This window comes from Vitis vinifera, chromosome 2 (genome assembly GCF_030704535.1).
Source record: "Vitis vinifera cultivar Pinot Noir 40024 chromosome 2, ASM3070453v1".
Classification (NCBI taxonomy): Eukaryota; Viridiplantae; Streptophyta; class Magnoliopsida; order Vitales; family Vitaceae; genus Vitis; species Vitis vinifera.
Window position 1 is genome coordinate 10,613,180 of NC_081806.1, and position 14,121 is coordinate 10,627,300.

The following is a 14,121-nucleotide window of genomic DNA, read 5'->3' on the forward strand; positions in this document are numbered from 1 at the left end:
TCTTTTTGTTATACATTCAATTGATATGAATATGATAAATAGAACACTTATCAATATCACCCACTTCTCTTGAAGTGGTAAGAGAAAGCCAAATTTTCTTGAAGCTTATGTTTAGTTTTACTTTGGAGACTTTTTTGGTAATTGGAATTTGATAAAATAATTTAGGGCTTAACTTGATATAATATACTTTTTAGATAAGCAAAGGTCCAAAAGAATAAGAGATGGGTTTCCACCCTTGGATAAGTGATTTTAGCTTAGAACACTTTAATAGATGTGCATATGCTTACAAGTTGGTCTAGAAATGAAAACTAGCAAATAACTTTTTTTCTAAAAAAAATTAATATTTCTTACTTTCAATTACTTGTTTATTACTTGAAAAAGAAAATTAATGAATGAATTTCATTTTTCTTCTCTACTGGTAATGTTGCTAGTCATGTGTCGTTAGTTATATACAATGATGAAAATATCGATTGTAATGAATATATCAATAACTTGATTTGACGGATATATCGGTAAATATTGGTGGATATTTTGACATAAAATATCAATTAAGCGAAAATTGATTAAAGCTCATAAAAATGTTGAAAAAAACTTTAAAAATAATATAAAAATCAATAATAGACATTTTGAAATTGTTTTATTGAAAAAATTAATATATGAATGATATAATTTGTCATATTCAATAATAATATCATATGCATCAATTAGAAATATGAATTTTGTAAGTATACATTCATTATTAAGTTACATTAAATATTATGCGATAATAATATTGTGACATTTGATTATAATATGTCTAATTTTAAAATATATTTAGTATTAAAATAATGATTCATTTAATACAAATGTATTTACTTATATAAAATAAGATGATGTAAGTATAATATTTTTTAATATTTAATTAATAGATAAATGATATAAAAATATTAGATAGTTTTTATATTTTTAGTAATTGTGAAACCAAAGTTTGGTTAATATCGGTTTTGATGATAACAAAATAAAGTTTGAAACTAATGATTATATTTCAAGTGTGATTATGCAAGAAGATTTCCAAAGTGGCAATCACAAAGACAAAATCAAGTCAAAAGAAAATCAATAAGAAGAAGACCTCAAAGAGAAGTATTTTTCAAGATCTAAGCTTCATAGGATCTCTTTGTAAGGTTGTTAGTGCACTAAGTTTTTCATGCATTACATTATTTATGCACAAAATCATTCAAGAGTTATTTTGTTTTAAATCTTTTAAAATTGGATGATTTCATATTTTCAACTAAAACCTTATGTCAAATACTTTTCAAACTTGTTTAAAAGGTTTTAAATTGAAAAAGATGGTTGTTGATCCAAAAACGGCTCAACCTGTTGAATCGGATGAGGATTTGATTGAATTAGATAAGGAATTGGTTGAATCGGATAAGGAATTGATCGACTTGTTTAGCTCAATTGGTTGAGAGGTACAAAAACTTTCTCTCTCTTCTAGAACACTTATTCAATCGGTCAAGGGGCGGCCAAGGTCTAACTATCACTTGACATGCATTAAATGCTAATGACTAGTGAACTAGTCGAATCGGAAATTGATAGGACGAACCCCCAACAACTAGTTTGGTATTTTTCCTCTATAAAAAAGCTCTAATCTTCATTGTTTCAAAAGTTTAACCTTCCTAAACATTTCTTGAATATATTTGAGCCTTGGAAGAGTGTTTTTTTTTAGTGCACCTTGTTCTAAAACTTGCATATCTTTAGTGCACCATTCAATCTTAGTTTTTTTTGTATCATTTGAGTGTCAAGTTTTGTACTAGGATTTTGTGAGAATATTTCTTATCTTCATTTGTAAATCTTTGAGAAAAAAAGTCTACGTGTGAGGTATCACTTAAGGATTCTCAAGTGTGGGGTATTACTTGAGAGGTTATTCAAGAGTGAGATATCTCTTGAGAATTGTAAAGGGTGTTTGGAGCGAAAAGTCCAAGAGGGTTGATTGGAACCATAATCCAATTGTATTACTTGAAGACTAGTTTGTGTTGGAAGAATTGAATTAGTGGAACTTTAAGTTTGAGATTGAAGCTAGAGGAGAGTGGACGTAGGCTGACTTGCCGAACTACTATAAAAATTTTGTGTTTGCATTTTCTCTTCCCTACTCTTTTACTTTATATGCAATTGCCTTTATATTGTTTTATTATATATTTGCATACAATTGTTTTTTGTATTCACATAATTTAAATTTGAAAAAAGGGACCATCACCCTATTTATCCCTCCTATAAGGTGATTACCTTAGGTTGAATTAGCTCAAATTTTCTAATAGTAATTAATTAAATGAAATTCAACAATAAAATAGTTAAAATTAATTAATTTATTAAAATATTCATTTAATATTTTGTTTTTATGATGAATTTTATGTATATATATTGTTAAAAAAATTAGGCTAATCCAAACCTATGGTAATCACCCTAAAGGGGGGGTGAATAGGGTGATGGTCTCTTTTTACAAATTTAAACTATGTGAATGTAAGAGACAAATATATGCAAGTATATAATAAAACAATATAAATATGCAAGTATATAATAAAACAATATAAAGACAATTGCATATAAAGTAAAAGAGTAGGGAAGAGAGAATGCAAACACAAGATTTTATAGTGGTTTGGCGCAACTCAACCTACATCCACTCTCCTCTAGCTTCAATCCTAAGCTTGAGGTTCCACTAATTCAAGGCTTCCAAACCAAGCCTTCAATCAATACAATTGGATTATGGTTCCAATCCACCCTCTTGAATTTTTAGCTTCAAACACCCTTTACACTTCTCAAGAGATACCCCACTCTTGAACAACCCTTCAAGTGATACTCCACACTTGAGAATCCCTAAGTGATACCTCACACTTAGACTTTTCTTCTCAAAGATTTACAAATGATTTTACAAAATCCTAGTACAAAACTTTAAGCTCAAATGATACAAGAAAACTAGGATTGAATGGTGCACTAATGATATGCTAGTTTTAGAACAATGGTGCACTAAAAAACACTCTCCTAAGGCTCAAATATATTCAAGAAAGGTTTAAGGTTAAACTCATAAAACAATGAAGATTGAAATCTTTCTATAGAGGAAAAAAAATTCAAACTAGTCGTTGGGGGTTTGACCGGTCAAGCTAGGGGTTGACCGGTTGACTAGCCATTAGCATTTAATGTTTGACAGGTGACCATTGGACCTCGACCGCCCCTTGATCGGACCTCGACTGGTTGAGGTGGGGATCGACCGGTTCTTGTTCACCCTTGACCGGTTGAACAACCATTCTGGAATAGAGAAGGTTTTTTTTTGCTCCACTCGACTAGTTGAGTTGGGGGTCGATTAGTTCCTCATCCAGTTCAATCGGTTGAGCCGTTTTTGGCTCAACAACCAACTTTTTCAACTTAAAACCTTTTAAACAAGTTTGGAGAACATTTCACACAAGGTTTTAGTTGAAAACAGGAAATCATTCAATTTTAAAATATTTAAAGCAAAATAAATTTTGGATGATTTTGGTGCATAAGTAAAGAATGTAATGCATGAAAATCCTAGTGCACCAACAACCTTACAAAGAGATCTTATGAAGCTTGGGTCTTGAAAAACACTTCTCTTTGAGGTGGTTTTTTTCTTCATGATTTCTTCTTGGCTTGATTTGTCTTTGTGATTGCCACTTTGGAAATTGTTTTGCCTAATCACACTTGAAATATAATCATTAGTTTTAAACCTTGTTTTTTTTCATCAAAACCGAGATTAACCAAACCTTGGTTTCACACATATATATATGTTTTAGTGTTTTAATGTATTACATTAATTGAAGGGCAAACTTGCCTAGTGGTTACGCTATGTAGGTGTTGAACATTTATCTTGGGTTCGAATATCTCATTTGCATTAAGAGACGGTGTTTGACCAAGCCAAGAGAGAACAAAGGTCAACTTTGACTAGACTAAAAAATCGAGAATTCTCTAAAAATTGACAAAAAAAAATCAATAAGAACCTGATAAATACCAAAATATCTCCATTATTTCATCATTGTCAATTTATATATTGCAACTAAATAAAAGCTTTTTTTTTAAGAAAAAAAAACATAACTTTTTAATCGATTAATTCAATATCTAATTATAAAGGGTCAACTATACTCTATTATTATATGATATTATATTAGATCAATAAATAAATTGATATCTAATGTAATTAATTTGTCAAGTCTATAACCTACTATTACATGCAAACTTTCCATAAATTGATGTTTATAATCTAATAAAGTGAAAACTACCAATCTCTCAAGATTACCTCTACTATATTCACTCTTAAAAAATAATTCACTCTTTAATTCCCTAAGTGATACCCACACTTGACAAACCTTAGATACCTCACACTTAGATTTTCCTCCCCACACTTGAACTCACCTTACAAAGTTTACAAAAAATGAATTTTTCAATACAAATTCTTAGTTTACAATTTTTTTTACTCAAAGATATAAAGAAAACCAGGAATGATTAGGTACACTAAAAATAGAATGCAGGTTTAACCCTAATGCACTCGAAATATTTCCTAAAGCTCAAAAGATGATTGAATAATAGTTTAAAACTCTTCTCTCTTTTATAAATGAAGTATAGTCCTTAGAAATAAGTCTCCTAGAATTAGACGTCCACTTGGTCATTTGGATACAAATTGTTAGAACATTTAATTAGGTACAAAGAGCCATTGAATCCCAAAAAATAGAAATGGATGTCCACTTAGTGGTCCACATTGTCAAGTGAATGATTGCATGATGGTCTACAAGGCTTCCAATAACTAAAACTACCAAAATAAAACAAGTGGATGGTCGTCTAGATGGCCACATGATAGGTGAATGATTGTTTCATCATTTGCATGACAATTGATGACCATCTAGTCATCCACATGTGCTTTGACCCAATATTTTTGGAAGTTCATGCATGTTTTAGGGTTAATATCTTTAGTTATATGAATATAAACCACCTTGTAACAATTTATTAACTAATATTTTGAGAAATTTTCAAGTTTAAGATACTTCATTGAAGTTGATAATGTTTTTATGAAACCTTAAAAAAATTTCATGAAAAACTTGATATTCAAGGTAGTTTCCTAAGCTAAGCAGGGCTTTCCACTCTCAAAAAGATTTTTATCCAAATTAACCAATTAAAAACTTATGGATGAATATTTTGATGTTTAAAAAAAATATGCAATCCTAACTCAGTGTACCCATCATTTTACATAAGTATCCTAATGATAAATTTGATAAACTTTTTTATTCATTCTTCTTAAATTGTTATTTTGCTCAATGTATTTTCTTCTTGATGGTTTCAAGGAGATTTTCTTGCTTCACCCTTAAGTAGAACCATTAGATCCAAACCTTATTTTGTTATCCTCAAAACATGATATTATCCAAACCTTGGTCTAATTATCTTTTCCTTTTTGATGATAATAAGACCAATGTTGTTAAAATGCTTCTCCTCAATATATGCTCCTTTAATTTAAAAAATATCAAACTTTAAGAACTCTAAGGAGAGTATTAAGGGTGCCAAAAAAAATAATATAATCAATAAAGACATAATAAGCAAATTAATGAATAAAAAATAATGACGATAACAAATACATTTATGATCATTTAAGTACAATGCATCATTACTCTATATTACTTAAGCAAATATTATCATTTTAGTAATATAACAAGTTGTTACTATTTCTCTCATTTTCATATTGACATCTCTCCTTTTAGGGTGTTAGGTTCATGAAAACTTTGAAAGTTTATATCTAGGAAATAAAGAGGAGTTATTTGTCCCTTCTTCATGTATAAGATCCATACAATGCTTAAGGGCAAAATGTGGGAGGTGTGATGTCAAACCCCAAAACCCACTTCAAGGGCATAACGGTCATTTGACACCTCAAGCCCAAAGACTCAAAGTGGAAACTACATAAACATTCATATTGTAATTGGAAATTTACCAATTACCAAATTCCTATTCAGAGTAGTAGGACAAAATTCTAAAATCTCCAAGTATCAACTTTAAAAAAAAACTAACACATCAATCAGAGTGTTATTGTCCAAATAACTCCAAATTCAAATAATTTAAACAATAATTAAATTTTAACATCTAAACAATGTTCAAAATAAAGTTTGAACCAAAATCCTAACAAAGAAAAATTTCCCAGCCTAGCCATCACTCCTCACCCGAGCTGAGAGTACTTGAAAAATTATCAACGAAGGGGCATGAGCTTAAAACTCAATAAGGAACATCAATACAGTTTCGTGGATCAAACATTTTTAATTATGCTTGCAAATAGGAGATATAACATATACTTATTTTCATAAAAACTTTTGAGTTCAAAATACTAATACATTCAAACTTTTCCACAAAACTTTCTCATATCCATTTCAAAACAATTTCTCATCAAAACCAAATCAAATACATTCAAAATATCTTTATTCTGATTATCGTATGACAAATGGTGCCCAATTAGGTGAGACTTCACAATTGAGTAACTAGTTTTAAATTTGTTCCATTTAAGGTGAACAAAACCAAATGTCAACAATTATAACCCTTTGACTAGGGTTATAAGGTCAACTATTATAACTTGTGAACTAGGGCCATAAGGTCAATAATTATAACTCGTTGACTAGGGCCATATAATATCAACTATTATAACCCATTGATTAGGGCCGAACATGTCAACAATTATAACACGTTGACTAGGGTCATAGGAACCAGAGTCAAATACTTTATTTCATTAATTCAAACTTACAAAACAAAATATCACATCTCCAAATTTTTTCATTTTTCATAAACAAAGAAAATTCTCAAATATACTTTCCATACAAACACATTTGATCCATGCGAAAAGATAAAAATAATATTTTTACACATTTCAAAATACAATATAAAAAGGAATTATTCTCTTTTATAAAAATCTGCATTAATTTCTCTTATCTTGAAGAAGCACTCAAAATCTTGAAGTATTTAACTCTGAAGAATTTCCTCCTCACCTAACATAATATCATATACAATATTGATTATTGATTATTTATCTAAATATGTAATTTTGACAATCTTAAAAATATTTTATTTAGTATTAGGGATCCTAATTAATTTCTCATATTAATATTATTACCATCCAATATTATTTTCAACTTCCCAAACAATAATTTATTTCTCTTTTCTAACTTACCTAAATTAAATCTTTTAAGAATATTTATTTGCATTAAACTATTATTACTATTATTTAAATCTCCTACTAAAACTTAACAAATACCCCATGCAATTCTTTTTTTTTTTTTTTCAACATGCCAAATCCTTACTACGCATCTTTCATCATTTTTTTTCTACATCTATTCATTTGAGTAATCAAAATATGTCAATCTCCATTAATAAATCAAACTATGTTCATAAATTTTTAATCTTTTTGACCTATAAATTAATTAAACGAACTCTAATCAAAATTGAGATATTCCAAAGAACATCTAAAGTGTTTAAAACTAATTAAAAAATATAAAATATTAATTTAAGGATTAAAAATCTTACCTAAAAAATTGATCTTCAAATCCTAAACCTCAAAATCTTCAGCCCTATGCTCTTTGATCTTTATGATCTCTATGTAAAAGGGTTTTTTGAATAGAGAAGGTAGAAAAAATCTAATTTATATCTAGGGATTTTAAATACGAAAGGACCTTTTTACCCTCATTAAATTACTTTAATTAATTAATAATTTCTAAAGTACGATTTTACCCCTAAATTGGGTTTGGGGCATTACATGTGGTCCTATGAAGAGGCACATGGTTCCAAATTTGAATCTTGTCACTGATGATACCCTGATTTACTTGATATTGGTGATTATACTAAAAAAAACATATTTTATATACTAATTCTCATGAGTTTCACATCTTTTGAGTAGTAATTATGCCTAAAATGCTCAATTAACATGTTGTTACCCTTTCAAGAGTTACTAACAAGTTTTATGAAGTTTGGAAGTTATTTCAAGGTATGATTTTGATAAATTGGTGACAAAAGAGATAAATCAAATTGAAGAGAGCAAATAATACTGATAATGATCCAAATGCATAATGAAAAGTAACGCAATTGGTTTGGACTAGGATTTGAGCTAATTGGAGGTAGTTAAGGTGGATTCAAAAGAAGGAAATGGAAGAAATGACAAAGGGAAGCTTAAAAATCAAATGTTTCAGATTCGCATGATCATGTGAAAATTTCACACAACTATGCGAAATGGACCAAATGAGGAAAATCGACTACAGTATAAAGAGGATGCCTAAGTTGATTTCGCATGGACATGTAAAAATTTCGCACAATCATGCGAAATGGTTCAGAAAGTTGTTGTTGCTCTATTGCTCTCCTGATTTTGCACGACCATGCAAAATTGATTATCTTGAAATCATGATTTTGATGTTAAACTCCAGATTTGTGAATTTGGGAGGTTCTAGAAGACCAATGAGAAGTTTCCTAGTGTCCACTTGACCTTAGCGTATAAATAAAATTTTGAATTTCTCACGTAAAAGCTTTTGGATACTTTTGATTGTAGAATTTTCTAGATTCTCTCTTTTAATAGAATTTTCTATTTTCTTTCATTTTCCTTTATTTTCTCACTAGCCAAACATGCCTTGTGAGACCAAATCTCCAAGAATGAGTGGCTAAATCTCATTTTTCTTGGAGGAAAGAAGATCTAGAGGTAAGATTTATGGTGAATTAGAGAAATGAGTTTTAATTGCAAAGGTAATTTGATCCAATTGATTGATTAATTGAATTTTGAAGATTTTTCTCTTCAAATTCTCTTGGATGACTACTACAATGCAAACTAGGTAGATTCATTAAATTCTTAACGGCAGTTTTGATGAGATTGAATAGTTGTATTATGTGTTTATTAGAAGATAATTTAAGATGAATTGAATATATGGTTAATTTGAATAGAAATTAGATCTAGACTTAAAGCTAAATCAAAAATCGGTTTAGATGATAATTTAGATTTTTAATCTAACTTGATGAAAAATAGATTTCAACATCGATTCACCATAGAGATTGTTTTCTAAAAAATCCTAACTTCGAGAGTTTTTTCCTTATTAATTTCCTTTTATTTTATATTTTATTGTTCCTTTCAATTTGAGATCATTGTTATTTTGAATTTTTATCATGAATCATCAATCCAATTTCACTTTATCACAATCATTTCTTGTTCCCCAATTCATGCCTTAATTATCGGAAATAATCAATCCTAATGGATGATACCTAAGAATGCTATATTATCGTAACTTTTGCTATAAACCTTTTTTGATCGGACAAGAGTTACTTTAAAATAGTTGAATTACGTTATAGATTTTGTTTTGATGTGATAAACGACGAAGAATCAATCGATCAGTTGGTTATTGCAGGCGCAATTAAGACCATAGGATTTGGTCATCATTGAAAGTCCTAAGAACTTGGCCATTGAAGGTTCCACAGTTATATATATATATATATATATATATATATATATATATATATATATATATATATATATATATAAAGGCTTCAAATGCCTTGTACATGATGAGAAAGAAGAGAATTAGAGTTTTGACCCAAAATGCAACATTTTAAAAAAAAAATCCATAAAGTAAATTGATTTTGAAAATAATGCCCAATCCAGTGCGTTTGTGCCACGTAAGAGTCCAGGTCAAGAAACCGTAATCACCAATTACGATTTTGAATTTTTTTAAATCAGTCAAAACTGTAGTTGGTAACTATGGTTTTGAATCAAGTTATTCTTTTCCGTTCATTTCCCTGCTAGATTTCTTCATTTTCTTGTTAGGTTTCTTACCTTTAGGGTTTCGTCCTTCCTGTTGCATTTGGTTCTCTTTGGTTCATCCTTGGCTCAAATTCAAAATTTTTCAAATTTTCATCTTGTTCTGTCATTAGTTAGGTAAGATTGATGAGTTTTTCAATTTACGTAAATTTTATTTTATTTTTATTTTTGTAAATCTGTTTGGTTTTCATGTATTTTAGTTTGTTGTTGTAGATGTGTTTGATTTTTTTATTTTATTTTCATCTTGAGCTTGGTAAAGATTTGTTTGATTTTTTATTTTATTTTATTTTGATTGTGAGCTTAGTAGAAAGAAAAAAGTTTTTTTATTTTTTATTTTTTATAAAGAAAACAGATATGGAATGAAGGGTCACCATGAATTTTTTTGTTAAAGATACCAAAAATGGAGGAGACCACTATTAAGAACTCTAAAAATGGAGGGATCATTGTAAAAAAAACTCTAAAAATGAAGGGGACCACTCTTAAGAACTCCAAAAATGAAGGGGATGAGCGGTGATTTTTGTTATAGGAATAGAAAAAATAGGAGTACTCCACTTGTCTCTAGTTTCTAGTGAGCTCAAAATTTTCCTTTTTAAGCTGATCTGGAATGTAAGTGTGTCCAGCAAAATGAGTTTTCCTTTTTTTTTTTTCAGTGTGTTTTTTTTTTTTTGGCATGAGAAATAGAATGGGAGAAAATTTTGACTATTGAGCAACTTATAAGGAAAAGTGAAGTTCAGTTAATAGATGTTGCCTTTGCAATGAGAAAAGTAAATCCTTTATTCAGATCCTCATCCATTGCAAATAAAGTCTTCTCTTTGTCTAGTTCATAATTGTTAGCCAAGGCTCAACCACTTCCTAATTATAATACCTTGTTTGCTTAAGGTGTGCACTTTCTTAGAGGCACACCTCGTCTACTTTGTTTTTCCTTTTTTAACACTTTGTTCTTAAAATTTTTTACTCTGTATTAAAATTTATATAATTTCATTACTTTGTTGTTGAATGCTTCTTTAAAATGTTTGGAATCTTAAAATTTTTGTTGTCTGGATTCACAATTGGCTAATATTTTATAAAATTGATATTGATACTAAGTTGCATTTCACTTTACTTGGGAATGATTGTGCTTCAAGTGTGCTTTGCTCCTATTAAAACTACAGTTTGGTTTTCTTGGGGCCTTCCCCATTCAGTTAAAGAGATTTTTCTTAGTTGACATGTTGCTTTTATGGGAGCCAAGCACAAGCAAATATGGAGGCTGATTCCTCTAAGTTTTTTTTGAACTACTAAGACAGAGAGGAATGAGAGAACCTTTGTAAGAGAGTTGTGATCAAGCTTGGAGACGAAGTATATGCTTCTTAAGCCTTTTGTTTTTGTGGTCCCATGGTGGTTCAGGTTTTCTTTTTGAAAATAAATAAATAAATTTTTTTTTGACTTCATTGATAGTATGTGGATCAGTACCTAAAAAATAAAGTGTCCTGATTGGCTTGTTTAGATGAGGTTTCTTTTTGTTTTCAGGTGCACTACTTGAATGGATTGTGTGTACATGGGTTGGTGAACCTTGAATTTAACTTATTTGGATAAACTTGTGTATTATCAAAACCTCAACTGTTGCAAAACCCTAATAATTTCCATTCTCAATTTTTTCCACTTGTAGTGGAAAAATTTGCTAGCTACATAGAATTAGCTTAGATTTTAGTAGTGGTATTTCTGAAGTGGGTTGCTATGAACACTCCAGTTTGACCTTTTAAGTCCTCTTGAACCATTTTTAAGGAAAAAAAATAGGACAATTTACTGAAAAGAACTTTGATTCTTTGCAGTAACATTTGGATTTGTGTACTTGAGCTCTCCTTTGGGTTTTGTCTATTTTAAGTATATATATGGCATCCTAAAAATTGGAAAGTTAATGTTTATCCACTTTATGCTCTTCAAGGTGAGATGTATTGCTTCTAGGATTGAGTGTTTAGTATTGGTTGTTTTAGGTATTGATGTGTGTGGTGCATCTACTGTGGAGAGTAGACTCTAGCTTATTCCTATGTGCCATGGTTTTGAACGCATTAGGAAGGTATTGAAGGAAAAATGGTAATTTGTTTGGTGTGAGCATGAAAAATAATTTTTTATTTATTTATATTTTTTCATGTAAAGTACACTAATTGATGTTATTCACGTGTAGTGTAAGCAAGTGCATGATATCTTGCTTTGACACTAGATTAGGCACCATTGGGTTGTTTGTTGGAAACTAAGGTTTTGTTTGGTAACGGTTCGAAAACAATTCTAAAAAATAGTTATTGAAAATATAAACCAAAGCCATGAACAATGGCTTTTGAGAGCAAGAACTTGGAACATCCACATTAGTATCCCTTCCAAACTGAAACCATGAACAAGAACCACATTCGGTTGCTAGGTTTCTTCCGTTTTTGGTTTGGCAGGGGCCTAGAAGTTCATGACGGTTCCTGGCTTGATCTCCACCTTTTTGGGTTCAACTTCGTTGAACTTCATGAGGGTTTGGAGAAGGGACTTCTGCAGTGTAATGATGTTCACCATTTTTAGGGTTTCTGTGTGTGGTCTCTGTCATTGAAGTCCATATATATATATAGATACACAGTGAGAGGGAGAGAGAGAGAGAGAGAGAGGATAAAAACAAAGTTGACAAACAATGAAATCCCAACCAATCTAGCTTGCGGTTATGGGTCAATGGTGAGTTGGTTATAATTGAATTGTGGGTTACTTTGAGGAGGGACAATAATGAACATGAAAGAAGCTACAAAAATCTGAATATTGAAAAGACCTTTCTTTTTTCAAAAAGGGCATGCAACAAAAGTGGCTTCACAATTCTGACCATGTGATACTGAATTCAATTCAAGGTGTGAGAATTTTATTTTACATTGAAAAGGAAGATAATAAGAAAGGTGTGTTGTTTTAATTCAATTCTGACTATGTAATAGAATTGTCTTATACAGTTCAAAATTAGTTTTAAAAAATTTATAATTTGAGATAGTAATTTTTAAAAAATATTTTAATATTTTAACTAATTTTTTAAAATAATTGTATTTTTAAATAATTGTCAAAATTGGTGGGGAAAAAAAATTGAATTGAAGATTTGTTATGTGATTTCAGTTCCGTGGTGCTTTAGGTTGGCTCCTCCCAAAATAAAACACTCAGAGTTGGGTGTCAAAGGAGGATTCCCAACCCCTCCCTAAACACATTTTGGCATTATCTGATTTTGAAATTAAAAGCATTTCTCACCTTTTGGTTATTTGTTTTTATAAAATTAATTTATAAATGATTTATAAAATGTTTATTTGTTTTGTATTTTAATATTCAAATAATGTTTATGTATATATATATATATATATATAAATGATTTTATTTTCTATAATTGTGTATTTGATATTTTATTAATATATTTTTTTGTGGTGAGTTATCTTTTATTTGGTTTTGAGATTTACATTTTTTTTCGACTTTTAGGTTTAATAAAATATCAAGTTATTTATGAATAACAACATAATTATTTAAATTACATACTATTTAATAGTTTATAACATTTAATTTTATTTTAATATATGATATTTTATCAAAAAAAAATTTATTGGTGGATTATTTGAGAAGGGTCATCCTGTTGACATTAATTTTATTAAAATTAAAATTTAAATTCAATAGATTTATAAATTTAAATTAATTTATAAATGATTTTTTTCCTATATTTAAAATTAATATTAAATATATTTATAAAATATTTATTTGTTTTCATTTTTAATATTCAATATATATATACATAATTGATTTTTTTTTTCTATAATTGTGTATTTGATATTTTATTAATATATTTTTCTATGATGAGTTACTTTTATTTGATTTTGAGATTTTAATTTTTTTCGACTTTTAGGTTTAATCAAATATCAAGTGATTTATGAATAACAACATAATTATTTAAATTAAATATTATTTAATACTTGATAACATTTAATTTTATTTTAATATATAGTATTTTATCCAAAAAAAAAAAAATCATTGGTGGATTATTTTTTATTTAATTTTGAGATTCTTGTAATTGTTTAACTAAACATTTATTGATTTATAACCCACTATCTAAGTTTTAAATTAAAATTTTATCAAACATTTATCTATGAATATACTTGTATCATAGATAACTATTTAAAAAAAAAAATTGATTATTATGAAGTGATTTATATTTTTCCCTTTAATGTGTAAGAAGGTGTTTTATTATATAATTGTGTATTCACATGTTAAAAGATTATATGCAATTTCTCTTGAACATTCTTGTATGTGTGTTTTTGTAATTATTTTAATAAACAAGTATGTTAAGTTCAAAT